The 9,831-nt window shown below is 38.0% G+C and overlaps 1 non-coding gene across 1 annotated transcript; it reads left to right on the forward strand.

The window, feature by feature from the left end:
* The first annotated feature begins 6,490 nt into the window (after positions 1-6,490).
* Positions 6,491-6,594, forward strand: LOC127741985 (small nucleolar RNA R71). Its single transcript, XR_008003172.1, has one exon. It is a non-coding gene; the product is annotated as a small nucleolar RNA R71 (small nucleolar RNA).
* The last annotated feature ends 3,237 nt before the right edge of the window (positions 6,595-9,831 follow it).

The raw sequence follows: 9,831 nt of genomic DNA on the forward strand, positions 1-9,831 counted from the left end.
CATTGATGCATTTTCGTGTAGAGACTTTTCTTTGAGTTAAACGCCAGCTTTTGTGCCAGTTTGGGCGTTTAACTCCCATCCTTGTGCCAGTTCCAGCGTTTAACGCTGGGATTTCTGTGGGTGACTTTGAATGCTGGTTTGGGCCATCAAATCTTGGGCAAAGTATGGACTATCATATATTGCTGGAAAGCCCAGGATGTCTACTTTCCAACGCCGTTGAGAGCGCGCCAATTGGGCTTCTGTAGCTCCAGAAAATCCGCTTCGAGTGTAGGGAGGTCAGAATCCAACAGCATCTGCAGTCCTTTTCAGTCTCTGAATCAGATTTTTGCTCAGGTCCCTCAATTTCAGCCAGAAAATACCTGAAATCACAGAAAAACACACAAACTCATAGTAAAGTCCAGAAAAGTGAATTTTAACTAAAAACTAATAAAAATATACTAAAAACTAACTAGATCATACTAAAAACATACTAAAAACAATGCCAAAAAGCGTACAAATTATCCGCTCATCACTCTGTCACAGCACGACTAATCATCTGTCGGTTCTCGATCATGTTGGAATAGAATCCCTTGATTCTTTTGCGTTTGTCATCACGCCCAACAATCGCGAGTTTAAAGCTCGTCACAGTCATTCAATCCCGGAATCCTACTCGGAATACCACAGACAAGGTTAGACTTTCCAGATTCCCATGAATGCTGCCATCAATTCTAGCTTATACCATGAAGCTTCTGCTTAAGGAATCCAAGAGATATGTGCCCAGTCTAAGGTAGAACGGAAGTGGTTGTCAGTCACGCGTTCATAGGTGAGAATGATGATGAGTGTCACAGATCATCACATTCATCATGGTGAAGTGCAACGAATATCTTAGAATGAGAACAAGCGGAATTGAATAGAAAATATTAGTGCTTGCATTGAAACTTGAGGTACAGCAGAGCTCCACACCCTTAATCTATGGTGTGTAGAAGCTCCACCGTTGAAAATACATGTGATAAAGGTTCAGGCATGGCCAAATGGCCAGCTCCCAAACGTGATCAATAGTCTCCTCAGATGAATAATAGAATAAAACCGAGACCAAAGATGTCTAATACACTAGTAAAAAGTTCTATTTATACTAAACTAGCTACTAGGGTTTACAGAAGTAAGTAATTGATGCATAAATCCACTTCCTGGGCCCACTTGGTGTGTGTTTGGGCTGAGCTTGATCTTTACACGAGCTGAGGCTTCTTTTGGAGTTGAATGCCAAGTTGTAACGTGTTTTTGGCGTTCAACTCTGGTTCGTGACGTGTTTCTGGCGTTTGACTCCAAAATGCAGCATGGAACTGGGGTTGAGCGCCAGTTTATGTCGTCAAAACTCGAATAAAGTATGAACTATTATATATTGCTGGAAAGCTCTGGATGTCTACGTTCCAACGCCGTTAAGAGAGCACCATTTGGAGTTCTGTAGCTCCGGAAAATCCATTTCGAGTGCAGGGAGCTCAGATTCCAACAGCATCAGCAGTCCTTTGTCAGCCTTCTTATCAGAGTTTTGCTCAGGACCCTCAATTCCAGCCAGAAAATACCTGAAATCATAGAAAAATACACAAACTCATAGTAAAGTCCAGAAATGTGAATTTAGCATAAAAACTAATGAAAACATTCCTAAAAGTAACTAGATCATACTAAAAACTACCTAAAAACAATGCCAAAAGCGTATAAATTATCCGCTCATCACAACACCAAACTTAAATTGTTGCTTGTTCCCAAGAAACTGAAAATCAATTAGGATAAAAAGAAGAGAATATACTATGAATCCCAAAATATCAATGAATATTAATTCTAATTAGATGAGCGGGACTTGTAGCTTTTTGCTTCTGAACAATTTTGGCATCTCACTTTCTCCTTTGAAGTTTAGAATGATTGGCATCTATAAGAACTTAGAATTTCAGATAGTGTTATTGATTCTTCTAGTTAAGTTTGTTGATTCTTGAACACATCTACTTTTATGAGTCTTGGCCGTGGCCCTAAGCACTTTGTTTTCCCGTATTACCACCAGATACATAAATGCCACAGACACATGACTGGGTGAACCTTTTCAGATTGTGACTCAGCTTTGCTAAAGTCCCCAGTTAGAGGTGTCCAGAGCTCTTAAGCACACTCTTTTTGCTTTGGATCACGACTTTAACCACTCAGTCTCAAGCTCTTCACTTGGACCTGCATGCCACAAGCACATGGTTAGGGACAGCTTGATTCAGCCGCTTAGGCCTGGATTTTACTTCCTTGGGCCCTCCTATCCACTGATGCTCAAAGCCTTGGATCCTTTTTACCCTTGACTTTTGGTTTTAAGGGCTATTGGCTTTTTCTGCTTGCTTTTTCTCTCTCTTTTTTTTCTAATTTTTTTCGCTCTTTTTTTTTCGCAAGCCTTTGCTTTTTCACTACTTTTTCTTGTTTCAAGAATCAATTTCATAATTTTTCAGATTATCAATAACATTTCTCTTTTTCTTCATTCTTTCAAGAGCCAACAATTTTAACATTCATAAACTACAAGATCAAAAATATGCACTGTTTAAGCATTCATTCAGAAAACAAAAAGTATTGTCACCACATCAATATAATTTAACTAAATTCAAGGATAAATTCAAAATTCATGTACTTCTTGTTCTTTTGAATTAAAAACAATTTTCATTTAAGAGAGGTGAAGGATTTATGGAATTATTCATAGCCTTAAGACATAGTTACTGAACACTAATGATCATGTAGGAAAGACACAAACATAAACACGCATATAGCATAAAAATAAAAAAACAGAGAAATAAGAACAAGAAATGAGTCCACCTTAGTGGCGTCTTCTTCTTGAAGGACCAATGATGTCCTTAAGCTCTTCTATGTCTCTTCCTTGCCTTTGTTGCTCCTCCCTCATTGCTCTTTGATCTTCTCAAATTTCATGAAGAATGATGGAGTGCTCTTGATGTTCTACCCTTAATTGATCCACATTATAACTCAAATCTTCTAAAGAAGTATTGAGTTGTTCCCAATAGTTGTTGGGAGGAAAGTGCATCCCTTGAGGCATCTCCGGGATTTCTTGGTGATGAGCTTCCTCATGCGTTTCTTGGGTTCCATGAGTGGGCTCTCTTGTTTGCTCCATCCTTTTCTTAGTGATGGGCTTGTCCTCCTCAATGGGGATGTCTCCTTCTATGATGACTCCAGCTGAGTAACATAGATGGCAAATAAGATGAGGAAAAGCTAGCCTTGCCAAAGTAGAGGGCTTATCGGCTATTTTGTAGATTTCATGAGAGATGACTTCATGAACTTCTACTTCCTCTCCAATCATGATGCTATGGATCATGATGGCCCGATCCACAGTAACTTCAGATCGGTTGCTAGTAGGGATGATGGATCGTTGGATGAATTCCAACCATCCTCTAGCCACAGGCTTGAGGTCCAATCTTCTTAGTTGAACCGGCTTGCCTTTATAGTCTCTTTTCCATTGAGCTCCTTCCACACATATGTCCATAAGGACTTGGTCCAACCTTTGATTAAAGTTGACCCTTCTAGTGTAGGGGCGTGCATCTCCTTGCATCATGGGCAAGTTGAACGCCAACCTCACATTTTTTGGACTGATTCTAAGTATTTCCCCCGTACCATTGTAAGATAATTCTTTGGGTTCGGGTTCTTACTTTGATCATGGTTCCTAGTGATCCATGCATTGGCATAGAACTCTTGAACCATTAAGATTCCGACTTGTTGAATGGGATTGGTCAAAACTTCCCAACTTCTTTGGATCTCATGTCGGATCTCCGGATACTCATTTTTCTTGAGCTTGAAAGGGACCTCAGGGATCACCTTCTTCTTGGCCACAACATCATAGAAGTGGTCTTGATGGGCTTTGGAGATGAATCTTTCCATCTCCCATGACTCGGAGGATGAAGTTTTTGTCTTCCCTTTTCCTTTTCTAGAGGTTTCTCTGGCCGTAGGTGCCATCAATGGTAATGGAAAAACAAAAAGCTTATGCTTTTACCACACTAAACTTAAAATATTGCTCGCCCTCAAGCAAGAGAAGAAAGAAGAGAAGAAGAAGAAGAAAATATGGAGGAGAGGGGGAGAGGTGTATTCGGCCAAGAAGGAGAAGAGCGGGTTGTGTTGTGTGAAAATAAAGAAGAATGGAGGGGTTTATATAGTGAGGGGAGAGGGAATAGGTTCGGCCATTTAGGGTGGGTTTGGGTGGGAAAGAAATTTGAATTTTGAAGGTAGGTGGGGTTTATGGGGAAGAGTGGATGGATGTGAGTGGTGAAGGGGGTGATTGGAAAGAGAGATTGAGGTGATTGGTGAAGGGTTTTGGGGAAGAGTGTTTATTAGAAAGAGAGGATGAATGTTTAGAGGAGGGGAGAATATGGTAGGTGGGGATCCTGTGGGGTCCATAGATCCTGAGATGATCCTGTGGGATCCACAGATCCTGAGGTGTCAAGGATTTACATCCTTGCGCCAATTAGGCATGTAAAATGCCTTTGCATGTAATTCTGGCGTTTAAACGCCGAAGTGATGCATGTCCTGGGCGTTCAACGCCCATGTGCAGCATGTTTCTGGCGTTGAACGCCAGTTCCATGCTTGTTTCTGGCGTTCAGCGCCAGCTCTCCTCAGGGTACATTCCTGGCATTTGAACGCTAGGGTGTTGCTTGTTTCTGGCGTTCAATGCCAGATCCATGCTCTGTTCTGGCGTTGAACGCCAGCCAGATGCTCCTTATTGGCTTTTAAACGCCAGTAAGTCCTTCCTCTAGGGTGTGATTTTTCTTCTGCTGTTTTTGATTCTGTTTTTAATTTTAATATTTTTTCGTGACTCCACATGATTATGTACCTAATAAAACATAAAAGAACAATAAAATAAAAATAAAATTAGATAAATAAAAATTGGGTTGCCTCCCAATAAGCGCTTCTTTAATGTCACTAGCTTGACAGTGGGCTCTCATAGAGCCTCACAGAAGTTCAGAGCATGATGAAGGCCTCCCAACACCAAACTTAGAGTTTGAATGTGGGGTCTTCTCAACACCAAACTTAGAGTTTGATTGTGGGGGCTTTGTTTGACTCTGTATTGAGAGAAGCTTTTCATGCTTCCTCTCTATTGTTAAAAGAAGATCCTTGAGCCTTAAACACAAGGTAGTCCCTATTCAATTGAAGCACTAATTCTCCTCTTTTAACATCTATCACAGCTCCTGTTGTGGCTAGGAAAGGTCTTCCAAGAATGATGCATTCATCCTCCTCCTTCCTAGTGTCTAAGATTATGAAATCAGCAGGGATGTAAAGGCCTTCAACCTTTACCAACACGTCCTCTACCAATCTATAAGCTTGTCTTACTGACTTGTCTGCCATTTGTAATGAGAATAAGGCAAGCTGTACCTCAATGATCCCCAGTTTCTCTATTACAGAGAGTGGATAAGGTTTATGCCTGACCCTAGGTCACACAGAGCCTTGTTAAAGGTCATGGTGCCTATGGTACAGGGTATTAAGAATTTACCAGGGTGTTGTCTCTTTTGAGGTAAAGTTTGCTGAACCCATGTATCAAGTTCACTAATGAGCAAGGGAGGTTCACCTTCCCAAGTCTCATTACCAAAAAACTTGGTATTCAGCTTAATGATCTCTATATGAGCCTCAGATTCCTTTAGGTCCTCAATAGGGGACCCCTTCTTGCTTGAGAGATGTCCCATGAGGTCTTCCTCATTGGGATTCACGTCCTTTCCTTCCTCTCTAGGTTCGGCCATATTGATTATATCAATGGCCTTGCACTCTCTTTTTGGATTTTCTTCAGTATTGCTTGGGAGAGTACTAGGAGGGGTTTCAGTGATTTTCTTACTCAACTGGCCCACTTGTGCCTCCAGATTTCTGATGGAGGACCTTGTTTCATTCATGAAATTTAGCCTTAGACAGATCAGAGACTAAATTTGCTAAGTTAGAGGTATTCTGTTCATAATTCTCTGTCTGTTGCTGAGAAGATAATGCATAAGGCTTGATATTGCTAAGCCTATTTCTTCCACCATTATTAAAGCCTTGTTGAGGCTTTTGTTGATCCTTCCATGAGAAATTTGGATGATTTCTCCATGATGAATTATAGGTGTTTCCATAAGGTTTACCCATATAATTTACCTCTGCCATTGTAGGGTTTTCAGTATCATAAGCTTCTTCTTCAGAAGATGCCTCTTTAGTGTTGTTGGATGCATTTTGCCATCCATTCAGACTTTGAGAAATCATGTTGACTTGATGAGTCAATATTTTGTTCTGAGCCAATATGGCATTCAGAGCATCAATTTCAAGAACTCCCTTCCTTTGAGGCGTCCCATTATTCACGGAATTCCTCTCAGAAGTGTACATGAATTGGTTATTTGCAACCATGTCAATAAGTTCCTGAGCTTCTGCAGGCGTTTTCTTTAGGTGAATGGATCCACCTGGAGAATGGTCCAATGACATCTTAGAAAACTCAGATAGACCATAATAGAATATATCTATCATGGTCCATTCTGAAAACATGTCAGAAGGACATCTTTTGGTTATCTGTTTGTATCTTTCCCAAGCTTCATAGAGGGATTCACCATCTTTTTGTTTGAAGGTATGAACATCCACTCTAAGCTTGCTCAACTTTTGAAGAGTAAAGAACTTAGCCAAGAAGGTCGTGACCAACTTATCCCATGAGTCCAGGCTATCTTTAGGTTGAGAGTCCAACCATGCTCTAGCTCTGTCTCTTATAGCAAAAGGGAAAAGCATGAGCATGTAGACTTCAGGATCTACTCCATTAGTCTTAACAGTCTCACAGATCTTTAAGAACTCAGTTAAGAACTGGTAAGGATCTTCTGATGGAAGTCCATGAAACTTGCAGTTCTGTTGCATTAGAGCAACTAATTGAGGTTTCAGCTCAAAATTGTTTGCTCCTATGGCAGGAATTGAGATGCTTCTTCCATCAAACTTGAAAGTAGGTGTGGTATAATCACCAAGCATCCTTCTTGCATTATTGTTGTTAGGTTCGGCTGCCATCTCCTTTTCTTGTTCGAAAATTTCAGCAAGGTTGTCTCTGAATTGTTGTAATTTAGCTTCTCTTAGTTTCCTCTTCAGAGTCCTTTCAGGTTATGGATCAGCTTCAACAAGAATGCCTTTTTCCTTGTTCCTGATCATATGAAAGAGAAGAGAACAGAAAAAGAAGAGGAATCCTCTATGTCACAGTAAAGAGGTTCCTTATTATTAGTAGAAGAATAAGGGAATAAAGAAAGGAGAATCCAAACACAAGGGTAAGGATAGGGGCAGTGATTTGAGATGAAGAAAGGTGAAGAGAAGTGTTAATAAATAAATAAATAAATAGAAGAAGAGGAGAGGGGAAGAATTTCAAAAATTAATTTTGAAAAGGAGTTAATGATTTTCGAAAATTAAAGGTGAGATAGAATTAAAATTAAAATTTAAAACAATTAGTTAATTTAAAAAGAATTTTGAAAAAGGGATGAGATATTTTCGAAAATTAGAGAGGGAAAAGTAGTTAGGTGGTTTTGAAAAAGATAAGAAACAAACAAAAAGTCAAATAGTTAGTTGAAAAAGATTTGAAAATCAAATTTGAAAAGAGATATGATTGAAAAAGATTTAATTTTTAAAACTAAATTTGATTACTTGACTAACAAGAAACTAAAAGATAAGATTCTAGAATTTAAAGATTGAACCTTTCTTAACAAGAAAGTAACAAACTTCAAATTTTTGAATCAATCATATTAATTGTTAGCATAATTTTCGAAAATAAAGATAAAATTAAGAAAAATATTTTTGAAAAATATTTTTAAATTTTCAAAAATCATAAGATAAAAATGAAAATGATTTGATTTTTGAAAAAGTTTTGAAAAGATAGGATTTTAAAAATTGAAATTTTGACTTGACTTATAAGAAACAACTAATTTTAAAATTTTTTTGACTAAGTCAACCCAAATTTTTGAAATTTTGAGAGAAAAAAGGAAAATATATTTTTTTATTTTTGAATTTTTAATGAAGAGAGAGAAAAACACAAATATGACCCAAAACATGAAAATTTTGGATCAAAACATATGATGCATGCAAGAACACTATGAATGTCAAGATGAACACCAAGAACACTTTGAAGATCATGATGAACATCAAGAGCATATTTTTGAAAAAATTTTTTGATGCAAAGAAAACATGCAAGACACCAAACTTAGAAATCTTTAATGTTTAGACTCTATGAATGCAAGAATGCACATGAAAAATAATAAAAGACACAACAAGAAAACATCAAGATCAAACAAGAAAACTTACCAAGAACAACTTGAAGATCATGAAGAACACTATGAATGCATGAATTTTCGAAAAATGCAAGAAATTTTTAAAACATGCAATTGACACCAAACTTAAAACATGACACAAGACTCAAACAAGAAACACAAAATATTTTTGATTTTTATGATTTTATAATTTTTTTATTTTTATTACTTTTTCAAAAAAAACATATAGGAAAAAGAAAACAATGAATTCATAGTCCTCAATCAAAATCCCATGGATTAGACATGGCTTAATAGCCAGGCAAGCTAAAACATGTTATATGAAACTCTAGAATTCATTCTTGAAAACTCTGAGAATTTTCAAAAATAGGTGAGAAATTTTGAAAAATATTTTTTAAAAAATTTTTGAAACTAAAACAAAAAAAAATTACATGATCTGAGCAACAAGATGAACCGTCAGTTGTCGAAACTCGAACAATCCCCGGCAACGGCGCCAAAAACTTGGTGCACGAAATTGTGATCATCAACAATGGTGCCAAAAACTTGGTAGCGCTTTCAAACGTGAATCACACTTAGTCACAACTCTGCACAACTAACCAGCAAGTGCACTGGGTCGTCCAAGTAATACCTTACGTGAGTAAGGGTCGATCCCACGGAGATTGTTGGTATGAAGCAAGCTATGGTCACCTTGTAAATCTCAGTCAAACGGATGATAATTGATTATTGGGTTTTCGAATAATAAATAATAAAGCAGAAAATAAAGATAAAGTTACTCATGTAATTCAATGGTGGGAATTTCAGACATGTGTATGGAGGTACTGTGTTCCGTCTGAATTTCTGCTTTCCTACTGCTTTTATCCAATCTTTGTCACTCCTTTCTATGACAAGCTGTATGTAGGGCATCACCGTTGTCAATGGCTACATCCCATCCTCTCAGTGAAAAAGGTCCTAATCGTCTGTCGGTTCTCGATCATGCCGGAATAGAATCCATTGATTCTTTTGCATTTGTCATCATGCCCAATAATCGTGAGTTTGAAGCTCGTCACCGTCATTCAATCCATGAATCCTACTCGGAATACCACAGACAAGGTTAGACTTTTCGGATTCCAATGAATGCTGCCATCAATTCTAGCTTATGCCACAAAGATTCTGCTTAAGGAATCCAAGAGATATGCGCCCGGTCTAAGGTAGAACGGAAGTGGTTGTCAGTCACGCGTTCATAGGTGAGAATGATGATGAGTGTCACGGATCATCACATTCATCATGGTGAAGTGCAACGAATATCTTAGAATGAGAACAAGCGGAATTGAATAGAAAATAGTAGTACTTGCATTGAAACTTGAGGTACAGCAGAGCTCCACACCCTTAATCTATGGTGTGTAGAAGCTCCACCGTTGAAAATACATAAGTGATGAGCGGATAATTTGTACGCTTTTTGGCATTGTTTTTAGTATGATCTAGTTAGTTTTTAGTATATTTTTATTAGTTTTTAGTTAAAATTCACTTTTCTGGACTTTACTATGAGTTTGTGTGTTTTTCTGTGATTTCAGGTATTTTCTGGCTGAAATTGAGGGACCTGAGCAAAAATCTGATTCAGAGA

Source organism: Arachis duranensis, chromosome 9, assembly GCF_000817695.3.
Source record: "Arachis duranensis cultivar V14167 chromosome 9, aradu.V14167.gnm2.J7QH, whole genome shotgun sequence".
NCBI classification, from domain to species: Eukaryota; Viridiplantae; Streptophyta; class Magnoliopsida; order Fabales; family Fabaceae; genus Arachis; species Arachis duranensis.